Consider the following 6029-nt stretch of genomic DNA (forward strand, 5'->3'; position numbering starts at 1 on the left):
AAATTATTCAACAGAAGGAAAATACCCTCACAATTGCTACTTCTTAAAATATTAAATATGGAAGAACGAAGATGGCGCACGACTGTGGCCACCAAAAAGGACATGCATTCCTCAGAGAAGCCCTGGACATCAGAGTTTGGTTTAATATCTAATTGGGACAACTGAAGGAGGCATTTACAGCCATGGCTTCCTATATAGAATACAGGAGAGAGAGTGGATAATGGTAGAATTAGAAGCAAGATGACAAGGAGGTGCCCACCACACAAGAAAAGTGATATTTGGAAGAACATCCCAGAAGAGATGAGAGAAAAGACCGCTTCAGCCATGCACGCTGGGGAACTCTTTTTTTTTTTTTTTTTTTTTTGGTGGTGGTACTGGGGTTCCTGGAAGCCCTTCTACCTCCGGGCTACACTCCCAGACCTATTTTTGCATTTTTTTTATTTGGAAACAGGGTCTCCTAAGCCAGCGCGCGGGGCTAGCTTCGAACCTGCGTGATCCTCCTGTCTCTGCCTCCCAAGCACGGGGATTACAAGCGTGTGCCACCACGCCCGGCGTGGGGAACTCTTAACAACATACCTTGTAAGAAAAATGATTTGGGCGTGGTGGAGGGAGCCGAGCAGTCCTGGGGAGCTCAGTGTGCCTGGCAGCCACACTCCTCTATGGTGTACTGGGGGCTGTGATGTGCTCAGAATAGCTGATCCTGCTCTACGTGGTGAGGCTGTGGGCCTCTGCATAAAATTCATTGCTACTGAGTGCTCGATCTCACAACCTCTTTAAAACACATATACTGTCTTCTCTTGTTAAAAAATATTGGAGAGGGGTCAAGATAGTGGCAGCAGCAGCCAGGATTCAGGAGATGTAGACAAATCTTAACCAATCCACCTTGAACTTTTGGGAAAAAAATCTCTGTGAAGGGGGACTACTCCAGCCGCACATGCTTAAGAATTCTGGACATCATACCATGTAAGGAAGAAGCTCAGCAGAGAACCAGGAGGAAGGCAGCGGTGGCAGGGGTGGCGGAGGCCAGTATTTGGGAGAGGCAGAGATTTGATTCAACCACCTTGATCTTTTGAAGAAATCCCCTCAAAGGTAGAATGCTACCGCCGCACATGCTCAGGAATTTGGGACAACATGCTTTGTGAATACAGTGCTCGGAAGAGAACTGAGATGGCTGTAGCAGCAGCAGTGGTGGTCAGTATTTTGTAGAGGCAGAGATCCAATCCAACCCCCCTTAAAATTTTAAAGAAATGTTCTCAAAGGCAGACTGCAACTGCTGCACATGCTCGGGAGTTCTGAAAATCATACTGTCGGGGAAAGGTGTTGTTCAGGAGAGAACCGAGATGGCAGTGGCAGCAGCATCAGTGGTGGTGACCAGTATTTGAAGGGGCAGACAGATCCAGTCCAATCAACCTTGAACTTTTGAGGAAATCTCTCCAAAATTAACCTGCTCCTACCACACAAGCTCGGGAATTCTGGACAACATGCTAAGTGATAAAAGGGTTTGGGGGGGTATCAGAGGGAGCCCTGCATAGCCTGGATTGGCTTCCACACTGCGTTTTCTAGAAGACATCAGCCCTCATGGCCACCATGCTCCTCTGTGCAGAGCAGGAGACCAGGGTGCACATGAAGCAGTAGAGCCTGCTCTTTGAAGTGAAGCTGTGGACCTCTGCCTTTGGAGGGAAGACAAAATTCATTGCCACTAGGTATTTGGGCTCCCAGCTTTTGCAAAAGACATGTACTGCTTTCTCATATTAAAAAAAAAAAAAAAAAAAGGGAGAACGCTGGGTGTGGTGGTGCATGCTTGTAATCCCTGTGCATGGGAGGTTGAGACAGGAGGATCACGCAGGTTTGAGGCCAGCCTCACTGGCTTAAGAGACCCTGTTTCCAAATAAAACTATAAAAAAAAATAGGTCTGGGAGTGTAACCTAGAGGTAGAAGTGTTTCCAGGAACCAAAAAAAAAAAAAAAAAAAAGGAACCAAAAAAAAAAAAAAAAGGAAGAAAAAAGGGAACATCTGTAGACAACCTGCTCATAGTGACAGAGACCTGAGCCCAATGCACAGCAAGGCCGGTGACCGGGCCTCTGAGGCCAGGATAGGAACCTGCCATGCAGTGAGGCCTGTGCTGGGGCCAGCAAGGCCGGATAGGAGTCTGCCTTAAGGCACGGCCGGTGCCAGGGCCAGCATGGCTGGGATCGGAGCCTGTTGTGAGGCAAGGCTGGTGCTGGGGCCTCCGAGGCTGGGATCAGAGCATGCTGAGGGGTGAGGCTGGGGCCGAGGCCAGCGAGGCTGGGATCGGAGTCTGCAGTAAGGCAAGGCCAGTGCTGGGGCCTCCAAGGCCGGGATCGAAGCCTGCCAAGGGATGAGGCCAGGGCTGGGGCCAGCAAGGCCAGGATTGGAGCCTGTTGTGAGCCAAGGCCAGTGCTGGGGCCTCAGAGGCAGGGATCGGAGCCTGCCATGAGGCAAGACCGGTGCTGGAGCCAGCAGGGCCAGGATCAGAGTCTGCTGGGTGGCCAGGCCAGTGCCGGGGCCTTCAGGAGTGGGTTCAGAACTTACAATGCTGCATACACAGATAAATATCACAGAAAATAAAAAATTAGATGCTTTCCCTAATATGCAAAAACTAGGAAGAAATGGGTAATAGGAGGAAATCTAGTTGAAGAAAGGGCCCTATGGAGGAGCAATTAAGGTAACCAATCAGAGGGATAGGATGGGGGAAGATGGAATCTCTTTAAAGCACATGATGTACGTAAACAAATATATCAAAGCTAATCACTAAATCAATCATGAGATTGAGGGAGGGGGAAGAAATGGGATGGGGATTGGATAAAGTCTAATTGGATGATGTGTGCTTGTATATCCTCACAAGTCTTGTATTCCATTGTGATGTTTGACTACAATGCACCAATAAAAATATATTAAATAAAAATATTAAATATTAACACAACCATTTTCTACCTTAATTTAAAGCTGGACTTATATCTGTGCTGTAGCCAGACCCTCCACCTTCGCCACTGCTCGGCAGCTGCACATCCCTACAATGGCTAAAACAGCATTGGCCTACAAGGACAAAACGAAGGAGCTGTCCATGTTGTCACTGATCTGCTCTTGCTTCTACCCAGAGCCTTGTAACATCAACATCTACACTTACGATGATATGGAAGTGAAGCAAATCGTCAAGTGTGCCTCGGCCAGGCTTTTGAGCTGATCTTAAAGCCAACATTTCCTATCTCAGAAGCCCCGAGAACTTTAGCTTCTCCAAAGAAGAAAGACCTGTCTCTGGAGGATATCCAGAAAAAAAACTAGAGGCTTCAGAGGAAAGAAGAGTCTCAGGAGGTCCAGGTGCCAAACAATCGGCAGAGAAGAGGGAGCAGGAGCGAGAAGTCGTCCAGAAGGCTTTGGAAGAGAACAGTCACTTCAGCGAGATGGCGGAGGAAAAGCTGATCCACAAAATAGAACAAATTAAGGAGAACTGTGAGGCTAATCTAGCTGCTATTATTGAAAGACTGCAGGAAAAGGAGAGGCATGCTGCAGAGATGTGTAGGAACAATAAACATGGCGTACCCCACCAATAGGAACTCCTCCTGCCTATATTATAATGGATTGTGTGAAATCAGTATGGGAAGTGTATGACATGGCTTAAAAACTCTCTCTCCATATATATGTATATATATAATATGTATATACATACATATACATAAAAATAAAAAATAAATGCAGAAAAAGAAACTGGGCCTACCACATTTTTATATGTTCATCATGATTCCTTTCTGGCTTCATGTAAACAGAATGATGGACCATGCACTGACATTTCTCCTATTTGCTGCGGAGCTTATAACACTTGCATAATAAAGTAGAGAAAGAAAAGACCAACTCGGTTCAGTCGCAACTGAGAATAAACATACTGTATTTGTCCTGATTCTGTCATCTTATAAATGTCTATAATAGATATTCATAGTCTTACCCACAACCCATAAAAGATCAATTCCACAAACTGTACAATGTTTATCCTCTATAAAATTTTAGTTAGAGCTGCATCCCAGCTGATTTATTTGGCTTATTATGATATGCAAATTAGCTTCACAATTTACTAGTGTTGACAGTGATAACTATCACTCATGGCATAAATGAGATCAGCTGCCATAAAATGACCATGTCATAAGTAAAGAACAGACGTAGGATCTGTTTTGCCTGGTGCCTGAAGAGGAGAAAATTAATCCATTGTCCAGTATTAGTTTTCTAGTGTAGACATAACAAAGTACTACAGATTGTGTGGCTTAACCAAAAGAAAAGTACTGTCTCATAGATCAGGAAGAGAGAAGTCCAAGATCGAAGTGTCAGCAGGGACAGCATCTTCTGAAACCTGGGAGAGAGAACCTGTTCCACTCCGCTTCTGGGGGGTTTGCTGAACCTCTTTGTCAGGGTTTTACTAGTAGAGACACTTATCCAATCTCTGCTTTCATGTTCATATTTAATTCTCCCTGTGTACATGTCTGAACCCAGGGGCATTCTACCTTTGAGATACACCATCAGCCCTATTTTTTTTTTTTTAGGTACAATAAATTTGATTTTCATTACACAGTTTAGAATCACTTTTATGTTACTAGACAATGAGGTGATGCAAATAAATATTGGTTGTAAAACTTGAAGCCTCAAGTACTGCTGTGCCTTTTGTCTAAAGGTAGCCAAAGAGAAAGTCAAGATCCACAGTAACTCCAAGGAGCCATGAAGCCCACCGCCTTCTGCCTGCCCAGGATCGCGCCTTCATAAGTAACCTCAAAAGCATTTCAGTCGAGAGCCAAGGGCAGGGAGAGGGTGCCAGGTTTCTGAACAGTACAAGATAAAGACTTGCATGATAGATAGATAATCGCCAGGCCCACTATCTGTATCTAGCTCCTTCTGGCATTTCAGAATATCTTTTAGAGTTTATTAATAGCCCCAATTCTGTCCAATGATGATGTTTGGACGATCCAAGGTATTGTGCACAGTCCTTGATTTCAAGTGGGTTTCACTAAGTTGCTGAGGGTCTTAGCTAAGTTGCTGAGGCTGTCCTTGAATCTGTGATCTTCCTGTCTCAGATCTCACGTCTTGGGATTAGAGGCATGCACCACCATACCAGTTTGCACCTTTCCTTCCTTCCCTTCCCTTCCCTTCCCTTCCCTTCCCTTCCCTTCCCTTCCTCTCTCTCTCTCTCTCTCTTCTCTCTCTCTCTCTCTCTCTCTCTCTCTCTCTCTCTCTCTCTTCCTCTCTCTCCCTCTCTCTCTCCTTTTTTTCTAGATTAGGGATTGAATTCAAGGATCATTCTACCTCTGAGCTATACCTCCAGCACTATTTTATTTTTTTTATCTTGAAACAAGGTCTCACTAAATTGCTGAGACTGTCCTGAAGTCTCCAATCCTCCTCTCTCAGCCTCCCAACTACTGGGATTATAGGCATGCCCCATTGAGTCCAACCTAAAAAGCATTCTTTTTATAAAGACACAAGTGTATTAGATTAGGCAACCACCCAACTCCAGAGCAATGCCATCTGAAATTCCATCGGCAATGACTTTATTTCTAAATAACGTCACATTCTGAGACTCTGGGTGGCGGTAGGACCTCACCTCATCTCTTTGGGGGGGGGGGGTAGCATACTTCTACCCATAACAGACAGTCAGAAAACGAAAGGGAAGCACATATCATCTTCCACAGTACACTAGTAGAGATCTGCTTCCTGATTTTGTGAAAATATGTTGGTAGTTGTCCTAGCTACAGAAGTATCAAAATTATAGCCTTCATGAGGTTTTCCTCAGTATATTAGTTAAAATATAGATTTCAACCAGGTGTGGTGGTGTATGCCCATAATCCCAGTCCTTGGGAGGCTGAGGCAGGAGGGTTGGAGGCTCAAGGCCAGCCTCAGCAATTTAGTGAGGCTCTCTACAGCTTAGTGAGACCCTGTTTCAAAATTCAAATATAAGCCAGGTGTGGTGGTGCACGCTTGTAATCCCAGCATTTGGGAGGCTGAGACAGGAAGATCACTGCAACTCAGTGAGA

General features: G+C 45.2%; 1 pseudogene across 1 annotated transcript; it reads left to right on the forward strand.

Annotated features, from left to right (window-relative positions):
* The first annotated feature begins 3037 nt into the window (after positions 1 to 3037).
* Positions 3038 to 4726, forward strand: LOC308262403 (stathmin-2-like; annotated as a pseudogene). The gene is made up of 2 exons: positions 3038 to 3557; positions 4679 to 4726. The product of its transcript is annotated as a stathmin-2-like (transcript).
* Positions 4727 to 6029: the final 1303 nt, after the last annotated feature.

This window comes from Muscardinus avellanarius (assembly GCF_963383645.1).
Source record: "Muscardinus avellanarius genome assembly, chromosome: 4".
In the NCBI taxonomy this organism is placed as follows: Eukaryota; Metazoa; Chordata; class Mammalia; order Rodentia; family Gliridae; genus Muscardinus; species Muscardinus avellanarius.